The following is a 27,693-nucleotide window of genomic DNA, read 5'->3' as shown; positions in this document are numbered from 1 at the left end:
TGTAAAGATTTAATTCCATTAAAAATTCTCCCCAATGTGGAACGAGGAAACAGCTGGACAGCGTAAGTGTTTGCTACCGGCTTTGAATGCGCATGGAATTATCCGTCTCCAGGAGGTCAAGTGTATACGAATGCCGTCTTTTTTTTTTTTTTTCAAATTCTCTTTCTTCATCTTTTTCGTTGTTTTCGTTGTTTTTCTTTGTTGTTTTTCTTCTTTTTCTTTTTCGTTGTTGTTATTATTGTTCTGGTTGTTGTTGCTCTTCAGCTTTTTCGTTGTATTCGTTTTTAGTTTTTCATTGTTGTTCTCTTGTTCTTGTTCCTTGTTGTTGTTCTTTTTTCTCTTCTTTTTTTTTAAATTTGATTTTGCTTGATATTTTTAGATTTCCCTTTTCTTTCTCTCTTAAAAGCCCCCCCCCGCCAAAAAAACAAAAACAATATCTTCTAAACACAGAATCCTACGCGGTTCTTTATTTAACCCACTATTAACTTCTTCACATTTACAATTTCTAACTCTAAATCGCGATTTTCCTGTCACAAACTATTCTTCACGTTAAAAAGTGAAGAGAGAGAGAGAGAGAGAGAGAGAGTTTTATTGGAGTCCAGCTAGAATTTTTGAGGAAATACCACTCCCAACAAAAGACTAAAAAAACAACAAAAAAAGAAAAAAAACTGACGATTATGTAAAATAAAAAAGCTTTCATAAAAATCTATTTAATAAATGCAAGATATTTCCACTCTAACATAAGCGTTCTTTTCTATTCACGCTCTATATAAAGTAGCGTACAATAAGTGTTTATTTTAACATACATACACACACACACATATATATATATATATATATATATACACATACATATATATATACATATATGTATATATACGTATATATATACACATATATACATATGCATACACATATATTTAGATGTACCTATATATGCATATATATCTACACATACATATATACACACATATATGCATATACATATGCATCATACATACAGGTGCTCGTCTGAACTCCAATCTCTGGTCCCTCCTCGCCAATCTTTCACGAAAAACACCCGTCTAGCTGAATCCACTGTGAAAAATTTCCCCCACTTTTTATCTGTGCCTAAATCAAAACGTAGATTCCATGAACAAAGCTTCTTTCTTAGAACTGCACGCCTGTGGAACTCTGTTCCGTCTGCCTGCTTCCCACCTGACTACAACTTGGATGTCTTCAAGTCCAACGTTAACAAATTCCTGATGAATCGCCCCCTTAACAAGACACTTTATTAAATCTTCACACTAACGTACTGTACTTGCAATAACCCATATCCCTGAGTGGCTTCCGGCCTTGATAAGTTGATAAGTACCCCCCCCCCAAAAAAAGAACATACATATATATGCATATGCATAATATATATGCATATACATATACATACATATATATATATATATATGCATATGCATATACATACATATACATGCATATACATATACAGTTAAAGCCGAAATTATTGGCACTCTTTCACTATTTTTATTAAAGTGTTGATGAACATTTATATCGACCATCTACAGATCTCCTGAAACACTTTTAGTTTATTTTAAAATATTCAAAATAAATATTATTAATGATAACAAAAAACAGACGAATTCAAATTTATTGGCACTCTTTATCAATAGCAACTTGCAAAGCTTTTGTTTTTAATAACAGCTTCCAGACGTTTTCTATACGACATTACTAAATTCCTACACACATCAACAGGAACATTAAACGATTCTTCCTTGGTGATGTCTAATTCCCTCAGGTTCCTTGGTTTCCTTCTTTTCACGTTCGCCCTCACCACAGCCCACAATTTTTCTACTGGTTTCTGGCCATTTCAGGACGATTATTTCATTATCCAAAAGCCATTTCTTCATCGATTTCGCCGTATGTTTTGGATCATTCTCCCGTTGAAAGACCCAGTTGATTCCAAGACTAAGGGCTTCTGCAGAAGGTTTCAGATTTTCAGTCAATATTTTAATGTATGATCTTGCCTTATGGTACCATCCACAGTGACAAGTTTTCCAATGCCATTGGCCGAAAGCAACCCCAAAACATACGGTTTCCTCCATCATACTTCACCGTAGGGACTATATTCATTGCGTTGAAGGCTTCTCCTTTCTTCCGCCAAACAAACGACACATCTCTGCTGCCAAAAAGTTCAATTTTAGTCTCATCTGACCATAAAGCTGAACCCCAAAAAGTTGAATCCTTGTCAATAAACTCCCGTGCAAACTCTAGGGGGCTTTAACATGTTTCCTGGAGAGGGGAAGAGTCTTCCTTGGTCGGTATCCCTGAATCCCATGTGACTATAGTGCCCTCCTCAATGTCGAAAAAGAAATTTCAATACCTTGATCGCTCAATTGTTGGACTACTTTCTTACCAGTAGTTTTTGGGGTCCTGTTCCACTTCTCGAATGACTTGTCGTACATCATCTGGGAGAAGATTTCTTTTTACGGCCTTCAAGACGCTTAGAAATGTATTTGTATCCACTACCTTTCATGTGTGCATCCACTATTTTCTGTCTAACATCGAAACTGTATTCCTTAATTTTAGCCATCTTTGCAGTTTGGTGTTATTGATAAAGTGAAGAATTGACTAATGCACATTATTTATAGAAGACTTTGGAACGTTCTAAAAGATGATGCAATACGCAAATAATAATAAACAAGTATTATTTTGCATAAAATATCATGAAATTCTATGATAAAAATAAATTTGAATTCGTCTGTTTTTTGTTATCATTAATAATATTTATTTTGAATATTTTACAAATGAACTAAAAATGTTTCAGAAGATCTGAAGATGGTCGATATAAATGTTAACCAACACTTTAATAAAAATAATTAATAAAAAAATGTTTTTTCTTAAAAAAAAAAACGCAAAAATTGACATGCACATACATACATGTGTATACATACACATACTTATATATTTATACATACACATGCATACATATTTATACATTCACATACATACACATATTTACATAAATATATACATACTTATACACATGCACATATATATACATACATATGTTCATATGTATACATGCATATATGTACATATATGAATATACACATATATATATATACATATACATACATATACATATATATATAATACTTTTACACATACATATATATACATATAGATATATATATATACATATATATATACATTATATATACATACATATATATACATAGATATATATATATACATACATATACTTACATTTATATACCTACATATACATATATACATATATAGATATATGCATATATATATACATATATACACATATATACATATATCCATATATATACATATATACATATATAAATATATGCATATATAAATATATGCATATATAAATATATGCATATATACATATATATATATGCATATATACACATATATATATGCATATATACATATATATATATGCATATATACACATATATATATGCATATATACATATATATACATATATATATACATATATATGCATATATACGAGGGGCGTGCAATAAATAATGCCTCTGACCCACTTCCAATAGTAGTAGAGCAACGAAACTTGGCGCAGTTATTCGTCCTTCTCTACATAGAAACCACCCAGAGTTATGCATTTCTCCTGTTGTTTGATGCAGCTATGGGGACCGTTTTTGTAGAACACCCCAGGTTTGTCCTCCAACCACAACGTGACTTCAGAAATCAAGGCTGCGTCATCTGGGAAACGCTTTCCTTAGAAAAAATACTTCATGCTTAGGAAGAGGTGGAAGTCAGAATGTGCAAGGTCAGGAGAGTAGGGAGGATGGGGGGGATGATTTCATAACCACACGCCCGTGTTTCTGATCTGGCGACATGCGAGTTGTGGACCGGAGAATTGTCCTGCAGGAGGTGGGTACCTTTGCTGATCTTGCCCCGCCTCTTGATTTTGATAGCTCCCCTTAATTTCCTCAAAAGTGAAGCATAATAACTCCTGTAATTGTGGTACCCTTTGCCATGAAGTCTGTCATCACTGCTCCCTCCTTGTCCCAGAAGACTGTGAGCATGACCTTGCCAGCGGAGGGCTGCACCCTTGCCTTCTGTGAAGGTGGTGAGTCCAAGTGCTTCCACTGCATTGACTGGGCTTTGGTCTCTGGATCATAGTGATAGACCCAGGTTTCATCGTGTGTAATCAGTCTTTTGAAAAACTTTGACTCATCTTCTTAGCACATCTCCAAATTCATCCTGGAGCACTCGACGCGTTCTTGCTTTTGGAATGGTGTGAGCAACCTGGGAATCCATCTGGCAGACACCTTATGCATGTGAAAATGGTCATTAATGATAGTTTCCACATACCCTGTACTAATCTTGACATCTTGGGCTATTTGGCGAATAGTAATGCGCCGACCTTCCAAAATGGCAACCTCAACTTGACGGACAGATGCCTCATCAATGACAGAAGGGGGCGGCCAGGTCTGGGAGCTGTTTCCACAGACTTCCGACAATGTTTGAATTCACGATGCCAGCGTTTTACAAGGTCATATGGTGGAGCATTATCACAATAAGTTGTTTTCATTTCATCAAAAGTCTCCTTTGGTGTGCGTATTTCAAATACAAAAACCGGATGACTGCTCGACATTCAACAGGCTCCATTTCATACCTGACAGTTACAACACCTGTAAAATAGAAACCACAATTAGTTCAGAGCTGTAATTTGCCACATAACCAGTAGAGATATAAATCATTGCACATGCAAATTTCAGCTAGATCAGACAACTAGAAGTGGATCAGGGGCATTACTTATTGCACGCCCTTCGTATATACATACATATATAAACTTATATGCACACATATATATATACGTATATATACATATATACATACATATATATACATATATACATATATATATGAATGTATACATACATATATATATATTCATATATATATGTATATACATATATATGCATATCTATATGCATATACATGTATATAAATATATATATACATATATACACATATATATACACTTGTATACATATATATACATATACACATACATATACACACATATATACATATATATACATATATATAAGTTTCGTGGTTTAATTTTTAAATTCTGAAAAAAACAACATATAGAGACACATATTCAATTTAAGAATTTATTGTCTGACAAAAGGAATATATAGAAGGGGTTATTTTAATTTCTTTAATCCAATGATTTTCAACAATGGCTCATATCATCAGAGGAAATGAAATGCGGTTAGCAAAATGTTCAGCTGCGAATGGACGCTAATTTTGCTTTTCAGCACAATTATTGAAAATAGTTTTTTGCGTGGTTGTGGATAATTATATGGGAAAATTTATACGAAAAGAGAAGTTGATACAACTTGGGTAATCCATTATCGGAAGGAGTCCAATGTCGTTCAAGGTTATAAATCCAGATAGGCAGAAAATAGGCCCAGGGGAGAAAGTAATATTTACATATAGCGAAAGCGTATTGCTCCTAATTGATTTATCGAAAAGTATACGGGGCAGACTTATTCGTTGCTGCGTTGAGTGCGTGTTGGTTGATGTAGTCCAAATGCTTTCCCGGTGTTGACAAAGTGTACCCGATATTGGGTGGGTATATCATTCCATTGTAATTAGCCCCGTGAGTAATAGAATTTGAGCATTGAGTTAAGTATACAGTGGACCTCGAAATTAACAGTATAGGTAGCAAAATAGCAAAATAGCAAAATAATCCTGGAGATGATATTCAGAACGGTGCGTTGGACGGCTTTCTTCTGATGTGAGTCCCGGTAGAAAGTTAGTTCGCTTTCTTGTTGATATATAAATATATATACATACATATACACATATATATACACAGTTATACATGACTATATATACATATATATATATAATAAATATATATATCCATATAAATATACACATAAATATATATACATATATATATACACATACACACATATATATATATATATATATATATATATATATGCATATATATGCATATATACATACTAGCAAAAGTTCCCGTCGTTGACTGGGTTCAAAAATAGCCTACAGAAAATGGACTCTGATTTATGAAGGTATGATAGGTTATGAAAAGGAAGGGTTGTAAATTTGGGTTGAATTTGGGGGTATCAAAACCAAAGCAAAATATGATGAAAGTAAAAATAAAATAGGTAAACCCCCATAATTTATTATACCATACCTATTCACATTGAAACACTTATCACAATATTCTGTGGATCTATATTAAAAAACCTTGTTAAACTTTGTGACATATTTCCATTCTATGGAGGCCAGGTGCGAACGAACACCCCATAATTTTATTATACCATATTTCTTCAAACTGAAACATAATCATCAAAGTATACTTACGCAGATAGATATGAAAAGTCTTTATTAAATTTTGTACCTATTTCCATTTTATGGAGGCCAGGCGCGAACGCAGACCCCACAATTTTATTATACCATCCCTATTTAAGTTAAAACATACTTATCAAAGTATTCTTATGTACATCTACATCAAAAAACACTTGTAAACGTTTTTTTTTTAATTTAAATTTTTTTTTATTTCCATACTTTGTGGATCAGGCGCGAACGCAGACCCCACAATTTTATTGAACCACCGTTCTGCCAGATCAAACATACCCATTCCTGTGTCTCGATACATCTTCTATCATTATATGCAATCAGTTTTTTAAAATAGTCAACCATATAGGAGCCTATTCGTGACCACACACACACATACACACACACACACTTAGCTTTATATTATAGATATATACAATAGATATATACATATTTATAAACATATATACACATATATAAACATATATACATAAACATACACACACATATATATAAACATATATATAAATATATATACACATATATATAAACATATATACATATATATAAACATATATGCATCTATATATAAACATAATAACATCTATATATAAACATATATATACATATACATATATACATATATATAAACCTATATATATATATACATATACACATTTCCCTCTCTATATATATATATCAGAAAAATTACTTTCAATTTACAAGTTGAATAACTCGGTAAACGTAGAACAATGGAATAAATATTAATATTTACATGACAATCCTAACCAGATGAATAAATACTCAATATTCAAGATAGATCAATAATAAAGAATATTCGATTTAATTAGTAAAATTTACAAGTTTATGTTTCGACAAGTATTACGGAAAGAAAAAAAAAATCCTTATTCCATGCAGCGTCCATGAATGTCGCATATCCTCAGAGGAAACGTGGTTAGTAAAATAAGTCTATAAATTTTGCTTATTAGAACATAAATAGAAATCAAATCTTCGTTTGAAGGCTGATAAGGAGAAGAAAGGAATACATTCAAAGGATATATTAAAAGAAGCTCTGGACGGGAGAAAAAGTCTATTATAGGAATATACTAGCAGGCCGACCTACATTGCCCGGTCGTAAAATACGCTTAAATATGATATTTTTTATTAATGCAGATTTTGTATTTATTATCATATTATATTGGACCTAATATATAGTAATGATTTAAAAAGTTAAAAAAAACACCACCACCGAGAATCGAAACCAAAACGTTTAGCTTACGATTTGCGTTTTTACTTGCACGTTAATGTCGGATCTCTGAAACTATGTTTGCTGCAAGGCTAAAAATATGAAAAGTATAAACCAATAGCTATTACGTTATGCATGCATATGCGTAATGCTGTCGTTCGACCTTCATCTGGCGAATTCTATTTTTTTAATTTTCACACTTTTGCACCAATTTTCCCCGGATAAAACTCAAATATAAAGTTTCGCATGGGTTCGTATACCATATATATTAAATTTTTATGTCTGTAGACCAAAAACTGACAAAAGAGTTTGATAGGCAACATTTTATAAAAAATATATATATACGCATACATAAATATATATAGAAAGAGGCTTGTGTTTACTATAAACGTTTTACGCAAATATTACGCAAGTATAAATTATGTAGAATATCTGCATGAATATAATTACACGTAATAGTTAACTAAAGATGATCACCTCATAAGAAATCCGAAAAAAAAAAAATCGAAAATTAATTAAAATGAATGTTTAAAAGAATATGCAAATTATCTAGATCTTTGGCAGATGAATGCAATTCCACGACTCATATATAACAAAGTTGTATTTTTTTCTTTTTTTTTTTTTTAAATAAATAGAAAAAAGGGGTTTTGATATGAATATCAATACACACACATAAAAAAATACAGGAGTATAGATAAACAATTCTGTTATGCTCTACAGAAATACGGTGACTAACGAAATACAAAGATTAAATGAAGGAAGGCTAGAACGAGGAGAGAGGACATCAGTATGTGGTGGGCCGATGGGTTCTCAATGTTATTGGTCGATGGACGTAATTGCTGGACCTCGCATATAGACGATAAAATAGGGACTTAATTAATGTAAACTGAATCAGACGACTATATTCTTTGTTCCTTCCCACCCACAGACAAGCGTTTTATGTTTTTAATGAAAAGGAGGTGATTAACTTAAGTTTTAGCAAGATTGTTGCCCTTATATTTGTTATAATTTTGTGGTGTCGTATTTCTGATAATTTATTAAATATAAACTAAAAATAAAAATGTATCTATATATAAATGATAATAAACTTTAAAAAAAAAAAAAATAAAAAAAAATAATAATAATAATAAAAAAAAAAAGAAAAAAAAAGAAAAATTAACCTTTTTCCTGATTGGTCTAAAACTTTTGGTTATTTGAAGCCGCCATAAAAAAGAAATAAAAGAAATACCATCTGTTAGCATAGCTAGAAATCAATCGTTCGTTTTGGAAATTAGAAGAGCATCGTCACCCCCCCCCCCAGGCAGCTATACTCTGATAAGTTGTCCCGTTATATCCTACATTTCTTTTTGGATTTAATTTTTTAAGTTGGATCCAATTTTTGTGGTGCGTTAGTTTATTAACGATGAAGATACAGAACAGTAAAGACTGGATTTATACATAACACTGTTGTTCCAGCGCGGTTCGTGTTCTGCATAAGTGCCGAAGCGTGTTAAGGTCCTTTCCTGATCCTGGTGAACTCGAAGAAAGAATCTGATCAACTTTAATCATCCTTCTAGTATAAGGGAGTACCTAAAAAATAAAAACCAAGTGTATTAAGTTTTGTAGGCCTCTTGAAAGTATTCACAAAACCTACAATTTAATTAGGTAATAGTCTAATATTTTGAACTGTAATTGTATAGTTTTAGAAGGTAATCTTTACCCGCTTCCGCGACCAAAAAATAGTCTGTCTCAAAGTTGTGTTAAGAAACGGAAGTTGTTTTAAAAACGGAAGCATGAAATCCTATCGCAAGGAAATGAAACGAAACTTCTTCCGTTATTTTTTTTAATTACAGTAATGCTTAGTTTTAATTATTTTATTCAGTACCTTCACTTTTTCACTGCTTTTTTTGGATAATAATTGCTGCTAAATATTTGAAAATAACAGCAACAAAAAATAAAGTAGGAAAAATGTTTTTGTAATAAAGAATTAGTGCAGGCAAAATGATTAAAAATAATGTTTTTTTTTGGGGGGGGAGTATTGTGAAGGGAAGCCAACAAACTAAAAAAGTATCAAAGGCAAGATAAGATACTCTTCTACCTACCTGGATAATTTTGTGTTTTAATACATTTTAATATTTTTATTCAGTTCGAAAAACAAGTAGTGCTCAGTCACAATAACCGTTTTTTTTTTAAATTGGATAATGCTTACTGCTAAATCTTTGAAAACAACAACACAAAATTAAAAAAAAAGTCTTAAAATAAGTAAAAACACTAAAAATTTCTCCTAGTAGACAGAAGAGTAACTTATCTTGCCTTTAGTTATATGTTTGTTACTTTAGCACTTGTCCACTTGTCTATAATAATAATTGCTCGGAAATCCCAAGAATCGCTCAAAAAATCGAAAATAAATAAAATAAAAAAAATAATGGCAGAAATCCACCAAATAAATATCACCGTTCTTTTATTGATTTGTTCTCGTTACAAAACAGTATACATAAGTTTGTGGTCCTATAAACTGTTCACAAAGAAACATTTTTTTATATAAGTGACCAAACAAATGCTTTTTTTATCCTTGACATAAACAAAAACATGCGTATTGTACAGGTCCACTAAAATAATAAAGAAGTAACCAAACCAGAAAAAAAAACCCCAACAGTAACAACAAAAAATAACAAATAAAAAACAAAAAGAAATAAAACTATGTTTCGTTTCATTTCGATAATAAATCGCTGGAAAAAATGGGGGAGGGGAAAGAAAGTTTTTTCATTTCGTTTCATATTTTCATTTCCGGTTTTACTGTTTTAATTCAACTTCGAGACAAACTATTTCGTTGGGTTTAATCACACCCATGGTAAAGACTCAGTCAAAATTACTGCTTTAGAAATATGTTTTAATAACAATAATATCACCTTTTCAAAGATTGTGTTAAGCTGGCCTAATGATTATCGTACTTGACTCACTGTCGTTAGGTTTTGGTTTCGATCTCAGCTCGAGTATTTATTTTTATATTTACAAGGAATGAATTGTTTAGAAAAACACTACTCACATGCACATGTCTCAGTTTCTGTATGAATTAAAATTATAATATTTTTTACAACCGATCAACGGCCTGCTAGTATGCATATAAAAATAATCGGCGTAAATGTCCATTCAAAAGAATTAGTTTCATACTTATACTCTATAACTTTAAACTGTCTCCTTTCGTTTTAACTTATCTTGTATATTTTTTATAATAATTATTATTTAGAAGTTGATTAAGCTATTTTATACATTTTTTCTAACCTAAAATCAACCTTAAATCTTATATTTGTTCTCTATCGCTCCCACAACAGCGGAGTTACTATCTTTAAGAGCATATCTGATAAAATTGACCATATCCTGTCTGTGGCACAATGACGTAACCCCTTTTGAGGGAGCTGGGTGCTCTACATTGTGTCTAACTTGGTATGTACTTGTGAGGGTCAGATGTGTTAAGCAGGTGTTTGTGATTTTGAAACTGTTCTGCTACGACTCAAGCCAAGAATGACAGTTTGTTTATAATACTGAACCAAGTTAAAACGATAGAAGACCTTAGAATTTGAAAGGTCAAATCGGAAAGAACTCATGGGTACAAAAACAAAACAATGTTTAAACGTTAGGTATGAATGTCTTTCTCTCCCCCCTCCCTGCCTCTCTCTCTCTTTCACTCCCCTTCTCTTTTTCTTCATTGAAAGAAAGAATTAAATATAATTCGATTGTTTTAAACAGTTGACGCTTGCATTCTGGAGTCGGCGGACGCGACATAGCATGCGTCCGGTTTCAACTGGTCTTTATAAAAATATGCTTTTTTTTTACATAGGCATCACCACTTATCAAGGCCAAGAGGCCACTCGAGGATAAGGTTTAAAGAGTGTACGGGAGAAATTGGACAATATAGTTATGATTAGTAATGGAATTTCGGTGACTTTGTTAACAAGTGGGACGGCTCATCAAGAACTTGTTAACGTTAGACTTGAACACAACCATATTGTAGTCAGCTGGAAAACGGAAGACAATTCCACAGGCGTGTAGTTCTAAGAAAGAAGCTTTGTTCATGGACTCTACATTTAGGTTTAGGCACAGATAACATAATAGTGTTTTCAGCTAGACGAGTGTTTCTTGTGAAAGTTTGGCTCAGTGGAACACTTTCCATGAAAATAACAATACAGTAGAGACAAACTCGCAATATATCTTCTGTGAGAAAGAGGTTGCAGGGAAGAGAAAAGGATATCTACTAGGAGACTACGAAGTCTATTTTGAACTCTATCAAGGCAGGACAAGTCCTTTCTAGCAGCTCCTGCCCAGACGTGGCAACAGTATTCCATCCTTGAACGTACCTGGCTCTTATATAGATAGAGAATTGCATCAGCAGTGAGATATCTACTGGATCGATAGAAGGATCCCACCATTTTCCCAGCGGCCTTAGCAACAGATTTGATATACGTGTTTCATTTCAGATCAGGAGTAAAGGTCAAGCCCAGAAGCTTGTCAAAACTTGAGGCCTCCTCAAGACGAGAGCCATTCATTTCAACTGATGCCAGATGGGGATCAGAACGTTGATGATGTAAAGAGAGAAGCTTGGTTTTAGATACATTAAAAGTAACCAGCCACTCATTTCCCCATTGTACCACGTGCTCAAGATCAGAGGAGAGAGAATCGGAGAGAACTTGGTCGTTTACTGCTTAGATGTGCTACCATAGACGATAGTGTGATCAGCATAAATATCTACAAATGATGTAAGTATATGATTTGGGAGATCATTAATGTAGATCAGGAAAAGAGTAGGGTCCAGGATGGACCCCTGAGGAACTTCAACATTAATACTGTGAGCTTCTGATTTTTGCGCAGTTGATGGAGACGTTGAATCTCTATGATTCCAGGTGAGAATTGTCTGAAGATAGTGGTTTCAATCCTACCCAAAGCCGACCAGAGGCTTACTTAGCCAAAACGTGGTGAGACGACAGCAACTATGGAAGGCAGTAATTGCAGTCAGGAGATTCAGAGTTCCTATCCCGTCGCGGTTACCACCTGACAAATGCCAGAGGAATAGTTGGCTGAAATGTCGTGAAACAACTAAGAAAATATGAGGATAATAGTTCGCAATAAATAAAATTAATAATTTGGAAATGAGTTGTTTGAATCATTTCTGAATTTTACATCGTTATGCATTTTTTTTCTTCTCGAATTTTGTTTTCTTTTCTGCGGAGTCCACAGAAGAAATATGCAGTATTGACATACGTAAATGTACCCAAGTGTTTACTTTGGAAAAAAAAAAATGGGAAGATTAAAAAAATATTGCACTTTCGAATCTAGCAAAAGCGTTAAAAAGACAGTCTTCTACATTTTCTCATTGGTCGCTTGTGTCACGTGGTACTGTCTTGAACTACGTCCGCCAAAAATATGTCCATTTTACTTTTGTTGTTGCGAGAAAAGCGTGTGGGTGTATTTGAAATTATTTCGTTGTTGTAAGAACTTATTTTGTGCAAATATGCGGAGAAATGAAAATTAATAAACGTTCGTTTATTTGCGCGCGAGCATGTGTGTGTGTGCGCACGATCTCGCGTGTGTGTGAGCGAGTGAGTGACAGTACAATATATATATATATATATATATATATATATATATATATATAATAATAAAGCTCAACATCTGCGTGTGTGTATCTGCCTGCACACGAATAGGTTAACTATTATACTAAACTGGCCACGTACAATGATAGAAGAGGTATCAATGAGCAAAAATGGGTATGATAAAGTCACCCCCACCAATTCTATGCACGCTCCCACCGTTTCACGTAGAGCTACCAAATTTGGCAGGATAACTCACTATGAGGAGGAAAAGATTTTGACGGATTTCACCGCTAACCCCCACGAACGGCGCAGAGTGTCAGAGGGAGTAACTTATAACTGGAAACCCTGTGCATGCTCACTACGTTTGATTTACACTTGTACAGTTACCAAATATGGAACCATTAGGTGGGGGAGGTTTTGACGGACTACACTGCTCACTCCTACCAGCGGAGAGGGGTACCCAGTGGTGTCACTTATAAATAGGAACCATATGCACTCTCACTCAGTTTGATGTAGAGCTATCGAACTTTCCATGATAACCCAATCATGGGAAGTGGGAGGTTTTTACAGGTTACATCTCTCACTCACACCAACAGAGGTGGGAGCCCCAGTGGAGCCACTTATAATAGGGAACACTAATTAGTGTTCAAACATTTCTGTTAATAAAGATTCCCAATACTGCTTCCTCATGTTCGTTTGAGGGTTGTTACTTTGGCTTTGATACTCCAAAAGTTTGAAGCTAGCTCTTTACACCCACACCTTCTTTTCATAAATTTTCATACTTCCATCAAATAGGAAACCCGATTAGTCCGACAAGAGAAACAGTCAATAACTGATTCTTCTCACACACACACACACACACACACACACACACACACACACACACACACACACACACAGTGCCTTGATATACATCGATACCGCATCTGTAAAAAATTCATCCGATAATTAAAAAACACCATGACTATGCATATGAAGACGTTGCAAACAATCATGACAGTAAACTACAATAATGGAAAATTAACAATTTCAGACATAAAAATCCGAAGAGGAATTTTTCAAGGAGATAGCCTATCTCCCTTACTATTTTGCTTGGCAATAGATCCGTTAAACAAACTTGATAAAAGTGGGAATGCCTACAACCTGAACCAGGGCCGCCAACATACCCAAGATAAAAAAAAGTCAATCACCTGCTCCTTATGGGTGACCAGTTCAGATGCCGAATTAAGTGAGCTACTACAAATTGTACATACCTTGTCTAAAGATTATTGACTGGATGTGAGACATTAACAGGCTAGACACTAACACAAGAAAAATGTTAAGTTATACAGAGTAATATAGAGAAACCTGTATCTACCAAGAAGAGCCAGAGGTATAGGTTTGTCAGAGATTGTGAGCAGTAAGCTTTATCTGATACGCTCCCAGAATCCAAACCTTAAAAAGAAAAGAGACCCAGTAGAACTAACCCCAATCACAAAACTGGCCAAACATTTAGCACAAGACTCTCTTACAAATGAAAGAGAAATAGAAAGCAAGCCTGCAACTAAAAGAGTCGGCAAAAATACACTTAGACGTTCCGTTGCAGAAAACTGGAAAAATGGGCCAAATAAAAACTGCCAAATATTTCCTGGATGAACTATCACAGGAATATATAAAGAAGGCTCTGTAGACTGGCTGAAAAAAAGAGGATCTCTTCTCGCTGATCAGGAGATAATGATAATGGCCGTTCAAGATCAAGGCTTGATGACCAATGCTTTTAAAAAGATGAGTGGTCATAGCAATAACAACAAGTGCCGCTTCTGTCACACAGAAATAGAGAGTGTGAGCCACTTGACATCTAGTTGTAAAGTCCTGTTGGGGGACGGCTATTACACAATGCAACACAATGGAGTTGTTATATATAGGGGTTTCATTATTATTATTATTATTATTATTATTATTATTATTGTTGTTGTTGTTGTTATTGTTCGTTGTTAGGAAGTCTTATTAAAAGTGAGTCTTAGAGAGTCTTATTAAGAGAGATGTTGCGTGCTGTGTTCGTGTTATGAAGAAATTCATATATATAAAATGTCCATACTTAGAAGTGTTGTAGAAGCTCTTAGAGTGAGGAGACAGTGTAGAGACAGTTTTAGTGTTCACATTGTAGATATGAGATGTAGAGACATTGTATGTGAAGACATTTTAAAACACAGGATATATAAGATATATAATAACAATTTCACTTTACCTTTTGGTAGAATTACAACACAAAGACGACGTTTATAAAAACACATGATGATACGTTTATTTCTTCTTCGACCGGTCGGTGGTTTTCTTAGTCAGGAATTCAAAGTTTTACATTCTATGTTTCAAAGGTGACCGTCTCGCTTCCAGACGTTCGACTGTCCATTTCTGGACTCCAGACTATCGTCTGTCGTCCTCCGACTCTATCTGCTTAACTCTTTAGTTTCTAACTATATCCAGAACTTCCCATTTTCCATGACGTCATACCTATGTTAAAACATGTGTCTTCTTTCACGTGTTCTGAAAATGCGTGTCCAAAACATTTTCCTTTGTTTATATTTCCAGTAACCTATATTTCCAATATGTTAAAAACATGTTTATTAAATTATCCTATAGTTGCATTCCTCAATTCAATTTCATAACAGAATTGACAAATGCACATTCCTTTTCTTAAAACTATTTTATCTCTAAGCTAAACAATGGTTTGTTTTTACATTCCATTTTCTAATTCTCTCTCGTAATCTATTTCTAAACCTAAATTATGAGGTTCGAATTTCGTCTATTCTATTTCATATTTACATTTAACTAATTCCCTATTTTTATTCTTACATGAAAAGGGGACAGCCCTTATCATGTAACTGAGTGTGTAAATAACTCCACTGGAAAATCTATAAAAACTTGAATATCCAATGTAGTAGCAAGTCTTGGGAACATATTTACCAGAAAGAACAGTTGGAAATAAGTCATACACCATCCTGTATAAAACGAAATTTCTACAGCGACATACCTAGAAAACGGGGCTATTAAGCCTGACATAGTGATGTGGGACAAGAGAGAGAAAGTAGCAACCTTAGTTGAAGTAAGTGTCCTTAATGATGCTGACCTTAACAAAGATGAAAGGAAGAAAATAACAAAATGTATGACATGAAAAAAAAAACAACAAAAAACAAACAATATCCATCATACATAGGAGCAACTGAACTAATGAAAAAGAATTTAAAAAACTATCTGGCGAATATACCCGATGAACTAAGTGCAAGAGAAATGAAAACAATTGCACTTAAAGGGACGGTTAAAATCTTGAAAAAGATCTCTCGGTTTGAGTAAATAATGTGGGAATGTTTGGCATCTGGTTGAATGCCCTATCCCAGCAAAAATCAAAGTGATAAAAAAATTAAAACAGCCAACACACACACACACACACACACACACACACACACACACACACACACACACACACGGTGGAGCAGATAGTAACAGTCAAGCCTAAACGAATTCAGAACAAACAACCAGGAGTCAAGATCAGATCGGAACTTGCTTGACTGCTGGCAACAATCGACAATCATAATAAATTGTTACGTCGCTAGAAATAGAGGAATGCAAAAAATAACATGCTTTTATTTAGTCTGTACCTGTACAGAACTACTACTACTACTACTACTACTACTACTACTACTACTACTTCTCCCTCTGTCTGTCAGTCTCTTCCTCTGCAAAAGAGCAACACTCTAAATGTCTATATGGCATTTAACCAAATGAATTCTATTTGGAATGAAATAAAATAGTTTATGTGTAGCTACCTATATGCTTATACTACTATTAAGTTCTACTCATTGAAGTAAATGTTGAAACAAAATTATAAACATACTAGCAGATGTACTCGGTGTTGCCCGGTATTAAAGGCAATGTTAGATTCCTAAAAAAAAAAAAAAAAAAAAGAAGTAAACTAAGCGGAAAGAAACTGTTCACTTCTTGTAAGTAAAAAAAAAAAAAAAAAAATACTCGAGCTGAGGGCGAAACCAAAACCTTAAGACAGTGAGTTAAGTACAATAATTATTAGGCCAGCTTGTCACGACTTTAATGTTTTCAGACCTACTTATTCATAACCTAATGAAGCTGTCATGTGAACGATTCGCACATGCGCAGTCGTGAAACAGTTGACAAACGCATAAAAATCCGATGGAAATCAAATACCAATTTTTAAATTTTAACCCGGATGAAAATCGATTAAAAAGTTCCCACATGTCGGAATACACTATATAGCAAATTTCATGTCTGTAGATCAAAAAGTTTTTTTAGGTATATAGGTTGAGAGGTGTCCTTAGATTTTCACTTTATATATGTATATATAGTAAAACTTGTAATTAGTAAAAACTTGAAGAGAGTTTTCAATACTATTGCAGAGCAAATATGTGTTTTATTTTTTGTGAACGTTTTATCTGTTTGGTTACATATGTTTCGGATGTTGGACCATGTTTACGATCCAACAGCCTCGTCAGACCTTACAGAAAATGTAAGGTCTGTAAGGTCTGACGAGGCTGTTGGATCATAAACATGGTCCAACATCCGAAACATATGTAACCAAACAGATAAAACGGTAATGAGAAAACACACACACACAAACATATATATATAAAATATTATTTTTAATGTAAATATGTGTGTCAAAAAAAAACTTCCTATATATATATATATATATATACATATCTTTAAATATAATTTATTATATATAACTCACATTATATATGTACAATTTATACTCTTAACATATTATCTATGCCTATTTATGCATGCATAAACTACATTAAAAAATATATACATTAATATAAGCGTATGCATATAACTAAACATATATGTATCATTCAAACACTACAGTGTTTAAATAATTGGTTAAGTGTTAGTTTTACTAATTTACACTAGTTCAAAGCTCTATGGTTTACTCATTTTGCAAGTAAATTTAAAATATTTTTTTACATTTTATACGTAACCTTCTAAAATATATATACATAAAAAATATATGCATATGATATATATATATATATATATATATATATATATATATATAAAATATATATGGATACATATATAATTAATATATATATAAATAAAATATATATAATATATATGTATATATATAAATAAAATATATATAATATATATGTATATATATGAAATATATATATATATAAAATATATATATAAAAATATATATAGAATACATTTATCTTTAATATATATATAATATCTTTATAAAACCATATAACATATATATTAAATATATTATATAAATATAAAATATATAGATATAAAATATATAAAAAACATATATATAAATATATATCTATAATATATATATATATATAAATATATATACATAATATATATATATATAATATATACATAGAATATATATTATATATATATATAAAAATATATATACAAAATATATACATATACATTAAATATATACATATATATAAAATATGCCCATATATATAATATATATATAAAATATATACATATACATAAAATATATTTATGTATAAAATTTATATATATAAAAAAATATATACATATATATAAAATATATAAATATTTAATATATATATATAATATATATTAAATATATATATAATATCTATACATATAATATATATATATACAAATATATATATATAATATATATATATATAATATATATATCAAACATTTATACATGATATATATTTAATATATTTATATATATATAATATATAATATATATATAATACGTAGATAATATATATATAAAATGTATAGATAATATATGTATGATATATATAACACATATATAAAACACTTATATCTAATATATATACATATAAAATATATATGTGAAATATATATACAAAATATATATAAAATATATATAAAAAATATATATATATAATATATATATAATATATATATATATATAAAATATATATATACAATATATATAATATATATATAACATGTATATATATAATATATATAATATAAATATAACATGTATATATATATAATATATATAATATAAATATATACAATATATATATATATATAAAATATATATATAAAATATATATTTATAAAATGTATATATATAAAATATATATTTATAATATATATATATATGATATAAGTATAATATATATAAAATATATATAATATGTAATATAATTAATATATGTAATTATATACATAAAATATATTTATATATACAACATTTATATACAATATATATAATATAATTAATATATATATATATATGAAATATATATATATATATATGTGAAATATATATATATATCAACCATTATATATAATAGATATATAATATATATATTACATAGATAATATATATATAAAACATGTACATATAATATATGTATAATATATTTATATATAATATATATAAAACATTTATATATAATATATATAATATATATAAAATATATATATAATATATATAATGTGCATATTAAATGTATATGTAAAATATATATATAAAATATATACAAAATACATATATAAAATATATATATATCTGAAAATAAATATGAGATATATATATATAAATATATATATCTAAAATATATATCTATATAAAATATATACAATATATATATAATATATATATAATGTATATGTAAAACATATATATAAAATATATATAATATATATGTAAAATATATATATGAAAATATATGAAATATATATATATAAAAATATATATATAATATATATATATAAATACTGTGGGCACCAAAAAATCACACTTATGCACACACGCACCCCATCCGTACATTTTTCTATAATAATTAATAATAACGGATTACTTTCATCATGGGACTTTTGAATAAGGCGAACTTAAACTGAAACCTTGAAATAAGGACATTATTTTCACACAAATCTTTCACCTTCTAATGTTATCTTATTATTAACATGACCTTTTAATCTTAATAATTCCACAAAGGATCTTTCACCTACTTTGAACATTCTAATCATAATGATTTCTCAATAATTCTTACCGATCGGACCTTTTCTTGTTCATCTTGTTGATTTTGTTGAAAAATAAATGCGAGAAGGAGATGTAATTTTGTTTATTCCTTTTTTTTTTAATTTTGTTTGGGGGTAGAAATTAAATTTCACTTAAACTTCTTTTCCTCTACACACACACACACACACACACACACACACACACACACACACACACACACACACACATACATATATACATATATATACATACATATATATACATACATATATATATATAACAAACTAATGCATATTTATATATATACTAGCTGTACCCTGCCACGCGTTGCTGTGGCTCAAATTGGCGCAATGGAAAAAGTTCCAAAATGAGAAAAAGCATGTTTCTTATAGGTTTAAATTTCCATTTTGCATGGGTACACAGTTTTTGTTGTTCCATTTTCTTAGCTGATATAGAGATTTTCCGGTTTGGTGACTCTTGAATATGTAACATAAATTGTCCATGTGAAAAAACAGTCAGTGTGTAACTGTAAGGCCCACAATTGTAAAGATTGTTCCCTGTGCTTTGTTGATGGTTATTGCAAATGACAATAAAATTGGAAAGTGCAATTTGCTAAAGTGTAATGATGTATCCGGTGGAATCATAGGAATGCATGGAATGAAGATATATTCATGTGTGAAAGGTCCTGTTAAGATTGCTGTTTCTATGATATTGTTTGTTATTTTTTTTTTACTGCAAGCTATGTGCCATTGCAAAGCTTGGATTGGTTTATATTTCACAACATGATAATTAGTACACCAAATTTCAGTTAAAATACATGCGGTGGCATCCCTGGCAAATATAACTGTTGGATAATTAACCACTTTATCTGCTTTCACAACAGTGTCGATGGATTTGTATTTGACTACCTCACTTGGAATTTTACATTTAATTATAGCGTTAAGTTCATGGGCATCTTTGTATTGACCTGCAAGAATAGCTCATTCACTCAGTCAAATGGAATTCTTATATTTTGAATATCTGCAAAAACCTTTTAATCTAACTATTCTTTTGATGAAATAAAATTACAAAAATTACAGAAGTTAAAAGTCAAAGAATTTTGCCCTTAACTCTGATCAGCTGGCACTTTTTCGTACCCAATTTCCCACAAGTGATGCAAAAGTTTTTGTGCGGATCGAACAGTCTGCAACTGTACATGCATATTTTGAGTTAAGTTTAATGTCTTCACATGGAACAAAAAAGTAGAGTATTTGAGGCAAGCATTTATTTCATCTGCTGGTGTTGATTGAAGAATAACAGGTAACATTTGTCTGAAATCTCCTGCAAGCAATATTACTGCATTCCCAAATGGTCTGACATTGCCACGCAAATCTTGCAAGGATCGACCAAGAGCCTCAAGTGATTTTTTGCGTACCATTGTGCATTCATCCTAAACAATAAGTTTGTATTTCTGCAATATTTTTCCCCATATTGGATGTTTTGGAGATGTTGAAGATGAGATTTTTGAAAAGTTGAATGTTTTAAAGTAGAATAAATAATTCTTCTACTTGGCAGCAAGGTCGCAGGTATTCCTCATGCAGCAAGGGCTAAGGCTATGTCATTTTGTTACCAAATGGCTGCCAAAATCAATTTAATTAGAAAGGTTTTACCAGTTACTTCTGGTGCTGTTCAAGGTAGCAGTAATTTCCAAATAACTTCTATTCTCACCGTCAGTAAATTAGGTGACTAAAATAGGATTTATCCATGTTTTGACAATGCCTTATTCACTGTAATTAATTTAGGAGACTAAAATAGGATGAGGGATTAGAGATGGACAGATAGAGAGGAAGATATATAGATAGAAAAGAGACAGTGAGAGGAAAATAGAGAAAGAGAAGGAGATAGAGAGATAAAGGGATTGATAGATAAACAGAGAGAGAGGTGGAGTGTTAGAAACAGAGAGGGATGAAACAGAGAAAAGGAGAGAGATAGAGGGAGTTAGAGAGAGAAAGGGGCTCAAAGAGAGATGGAGAGGGTGATATAGAGAGAAAGATAGATTGAGAGAGGGAAAGGGAGAGATGGATAGAGAGAGATATTGAGAGAAACAGAAGGTGAACTACACTTCACCGTTTTTTTCCTCGTTCAGTAGAGAAGAAATCTTTCGAGACTGAGGCAATTTTAATGTTTTGTTATTATCCAGAGTACCCCTTTTTTTTGGGGGGGGGGCTAGATTTTCCTCGCATTAGAAACCGACCGGGTTATCTGTACTTTTACTTAACAAATTAATAAAAGAAAAACATATTGTAAAATTTGAATTTAACAGGAAAATACTATTTTAAAAGATAGCACGGTAACATAAGTGCATAAGTGCCACTTTAGGTACTCCTTGGGCGTTGAGTTCCATGGCGACCAGCATAATTATTTAATGGTCGCTCCCTTAGCCCCCTCCCCCTCCCAGTCAAGGCTAATGCATGCGCATGTAACATTTTTTTTTATTTACTGACGTTGGCTTAGTAACTAAACGATTTATTGATAATTTCGTAACCCTTAAACGCATGCTGGAAGATTAATATTATTGTTGTAATGAAAAAAAAAAAGTTTCATTCAACACAAAACCAAAAACACATATTAATGATAAATGATTTATTATTCTATTCATTGAAATTTACTAATTTTTAAATTAAAAATTAAAAAAAAAGTTAATAAAAAAATAGTTGCTTATGTGCGCATAAACAACTTTTTTTTTTAGATTAGGTCCACCTTATAATCACCCCCCTCCCCAACCTCCTCATATTAAGAACAGCTTCCGGAATAAACACCACTTTTGGAGGGGGGGCTATTTGCAAAATTTAACTGATATTTGTTGTCAGCATACCCACCCGAAAATACTATTAAAAAAAAAAGGAGGGGTTCAGTGCCCGTGGCAGAGAAGTAGATTTATTTATCAATAAAAGTTGCGGAGAAGTAAATTTATTTATCAATAAAAGTCGTCATTTAAAAAAGAAAATTGTGGAGGTGGACCTAAATGTTTTGTTTTCGCACTATTCAACAATTTGTTCATCTGCGCATGTAAATTAAAAAATATTTGTAAAAGTGAGGTGTTATTTGTAAATGATTTAGTTTTTTTTTAAATCTATTTATTTTGTTTTTTTTTTACATTAGATCCACCTCCACAAATGTTAAGAACGGCTTTCAGAATAAACACCCCCAACCTCTCCATGTTAACAACGGATTTCGGAATAAACACCATTGGGGGGGATATTTAAAAAAAAGTCGATAAAAGTCGTCATTTAAAAAGAAATTTAAAGTCAAATGTTTGTAAAAAGTGAGAAATTATTAATAAATGTTTAGTAACATTTTTCGGTGCTAATGCAGAGAGTGATCTGCGCTATTTTTTAAATCGTGTTTTTTTTTTAATCAATTGCAAGGTTAAAGTACAGAATAGGTACAAAACACCCTCCCCCATGTTAAGAATGGCTTTTTAAATAATAACGTTATTATTTCAGCATGGATCACTCTCTGCATGAGTACCCATTTTTCTTTTAATATTCATAAAAAGTAAAACTTTTTTCAAAATAAATAAATAAATAAATGTTTGTAAATATGACAGATAATCGTTTAGTTACGGCAACGTCAGTAAATAAAATATGTTACGCGCGGGGTGAGGTGGGAGACTAAGGGAGCGACTATTATTTTTTTCTACTGGTCGCCATGGAACTCAACGCCCAAGGAGTACCAAAATTTAATTTTTTTGTCAAATAAATAAATTTCAAGCAATTTTTGCAATAAATAATAGATAGCAACTTCGTTAATTTTACGACTCGCCCCAGCATATTATAAACACCCTAACTTCCCCATGTTAAGAACGGCTTTCGAGGTTTATGGAAGGGCGTTTTTTTTTAACATGGGGGGGGGGGTTAGGGTGTTTATAATACGTTGAGGCATGTCGTAAAAATGAAACAGTTTAGAAAAAGTTAAAACAAACTTTTTTATGTAAACAATGCCGTGAAAATAAACTAAACAATTAAAACGTAATGTTTCATGAGTGAAGCCTTAACATAAATAAAATTTAAAAAACATAAGTACATAAATGAATTTAAAGTTTTAAAATATGGGATTATTATTATTTTTTTTTGTGTGTGTGTGTGATCCGCGCTATTTTTTTAAAATCGTTTTCCACGTTTAAAGTTTTATGATATGTTTTTATTCAATTGTAAGGTTAAAGTATAGAATAGGTACAAAACACCCTCCCTTCCCCATGTTAAGAATGGCTTTTTAAATAATAACATTATTATTTCAGCACGGATCAGTGATCCGTCGGATCACTCTCTGCATGAGTAAGTTTTTTTGTTTTTTTTTTACTTACCGAGTTAACAGAAAATGAAATCTTTCGTCAATTCGTGGCTGTGAAATGAACCGAACCGGAAGTTCAGTTTTATCAACAGAACAGATTCGCAGTAAAAAAATATTTATTTTATTTAATATTTTAATTTTAATAAATCGCGAGGTAAATTTATTTCAATAACATAAAAACATACCTCGACTCTAAAGATGGGTTGTCTGAAAATTTCAAATAAATTGGTAACTTAGAAATAGTTTTATTTGTTTAGAACGAACCAACTTTACATTTTTATATATATAGATAACTGCTGCATATATATATATATATATATATATATATATATATATATATATATATATATTAAAATACTGCATATGTATATATTAAACTAATATATATATATTAAAATTTATATATATATAAAACTTTATATACATATATTAAACTTTATATACATATATTCAACTTTATATATATATATATTAAACTTTATATATATATATATATATATTAAACTTTATATATATATTAAACTTTATATATATATATATATATTTATCAATTTTTATCTATATATTCAACTTTATATATACATATCAAACTTTATATACATATATATCAAACTTTATATATATATATATATATATATATATATATATATATATATATATCAAACTTTATATATTTGCTTGTTCATCGTGTTGATTTTGTTGAAAAAGAAATGCGGTGCATTTTAAACGAGAAGGAGGTGTAATTTTGTTTTATTCCTTTTTTTTTTTGAAATTTTGTTTGGGGGTAGAAATTTAATTTCACTTAAACTTCTTTTCCTCTACAAATATATATAATCGATCCAGAGATGTCTCGTGTTGCGGGGTTCAAATCGTTCGACTGGTATTAATCGGGACACCCTGCACTGAAGATTCCCGAAAGGATGAAACACTAGTGTCTGTAGGTATTTAATTATTATAGTAAAAAAATAAATATATATATATATATATATATATATATATATATATATATATATAAAGATATATATATATATATATATATATATATATATATATACACAAACTACTGCATATTTATAAATATATAACTGCTGCACACATATATATATACATATATATATATTAAACTACTGCATATATATATTAAACTAATATATATATTAAGCTTTATATATATATATATTAAACTTTATATATATATATTAAACTTTATATATATATATATATATATATATGTTAAACTTTATATATATACATATATATATAAAACTTCATATATATATATCAAACTTTATACATATATATCAAATTGTATATATATATATCAAACTTTATATATATATTAAACTTTATATATATATATATATCTATTAAACTTTATATATATATATATATCAAACTTTATATATATATTAAATTTTATATATATACATATTTCTATTAAACTTTATATATATATTAAACTTTATATATATATTAAACTTTATATATATATCTATTAAATTTTATATATATACATATTTCTATTAAACTTTATATACATGTTTAACTTTATATATATATTAAACTTTATATATATATAAGTTAAACTTTATATATATATATATATTAAACATTTATATATATATATCTTAAACATTTATATATATATATTAAACTTTATATATATATATTAAACTTTATAACTACTTCATTTACTCACATAAAATTAATATACGAAAGTATAGATTTATGCGTAAACTTTAAGTATTTACTTCAAAAGTGCTCAATACGTAGGTAGAGCAGGCTCCATTTTACACCTGACTCAATTCAAACACCTGTAAAACAGACACCACAATTAGTTCAGAGCTGTAATTTGTCACATAACCCGTAGAGATATAAATCATTGCACATGCAAAGTTTCAGCTAGATCAGACAACTTAAAGTGGATCAGGGGCATTACTTATTGGACGCCCCTCGTATTTTTAAAGGTTAAAAACTTTCAAGACTATATATAATAACCAGTTTTTCTTAGTTTAATCATATTTGGTTAATAAAATCCACATCTTTGTTAAAAAGGTTTTAAAAGCCACGGATTTGTGACATCGGAAATATATTTGCAGTAAAAAAAAATAAATGAGTGAAAAACATTTCCATTTCGTGTCAACCAGTCTAACTCACAATTTCCAATAACTAGTATTGCGTTCCAATATTATTTGACCTCTAGGTCAAGTCAATTCTGAAACTATTTTCATTAAAAGGTCAACGCAATCCATCGACAAATGTACTTGCCCTAGTTTCAAAAATATTTCATTCAATGCAAATATACATATTAGTCTGTGTGACATTTACAACATAAAAGAGGAAAGACGTAGATAAACTGTTGACCCGTTTCCAGAAGGTCACGAGTTTTGCGACAACTACCTGATCTATATCTATCTGCGTAGGGACACATCGTGTGTATGTAGGAGTGCGAAGGCCGAATGCCTTAAATAACACCTATTTGTCTTGCTTGAGCAGATAAAGTGAAATCATCCAGTCACTCTGATTCTTTCTTTAAAGTTTCTGGCTGGCTCCATGTTTTCTTATGTGATTGCATTTATTTTATATTGCTTCTCACAGTTAAGAGAAGAAACACAGAACGTGTCACGGTAGGAAGGGAATTTGGATTCATAAAAGAAAAATAGAACAAAAAAAATTGGCAAAAAACAAAACAAAATAAAAAACAAACTCTCAAAACCTACGCGCACAGAGAGAGAGAGAGAGAGAGAGAGAGAGAGAGAGAGAGAGAGAGAGAGAGAGAGAGAGAGAGAGAGAGGGTGGAACAATAGAATTATTGCCCTAGAATTTTGATGAAAACTGGTATTCTTTTTTTGCTGATGACAAGTTATGTTATGTACAATCCATGTTCTCTACCAGTCCAAGTTATGACAACAGGACCATTGCCAGCGCCTTTAAAATGCAAATCCAGACGATTCAACGCTTAAGTGCACAGCTCAATGATGTTTCCGGCTACGGCTATGGTCTTTGGTGTGGTTTCAAGCGAAGGCCACATTATGCCACCTCACATTTTCGAAGTCGGCTTGAAAGTCAACACCAATGTGTACCTGGATATTCTGAAGAATGTGGTGATCCCTAGTGCAATCAGGTGGTCGCTAGCAGACCC

General features: G+C 30.7%; 1 long non-coding RNA gene across 1 annotated transcript in view; it reads right to left on the bottom strand.

The window, feature by feature from the left end:
• The window catches only part of LOC145297515 (uncharacterized), a 54,544-nt gene extending 29,918 nt beyond the window's left edge, over positions 1–24,626 (bottom strand). Inside the window, exon 1 of the long non-coding RNA XR_013870255.1 lies at positions 24,565–24,626. This is a non-coding gene — a long non-coding RNA (uncharacterized LOC145297515). The remainder of the gene's footprint in view (positions 1–24,564) is intronic.
• Positions 24,627–27,693: the final 3,067 nt, after the last annotated feature.

The sequence above is a fragment of the Euprymna scolopes genome, chromosome 18 (assembly GCF_053919585.1).
Source record: "Euprymna scolopes isolate OS-2025 chromosome 18, ASM5391958v1, whole genome shotgun sequence".
Classification (NCBI taxonomy): domain Eukaryota; kingdom Metazoa; phylum Mollusca; class Cephalopoda; order Sepiida; family Sepiolidae; genus Euprymna; species Euprymna scolopes.
This window is presented reverse-complemented; position numbering and strand designations above follow the sequence as displayed.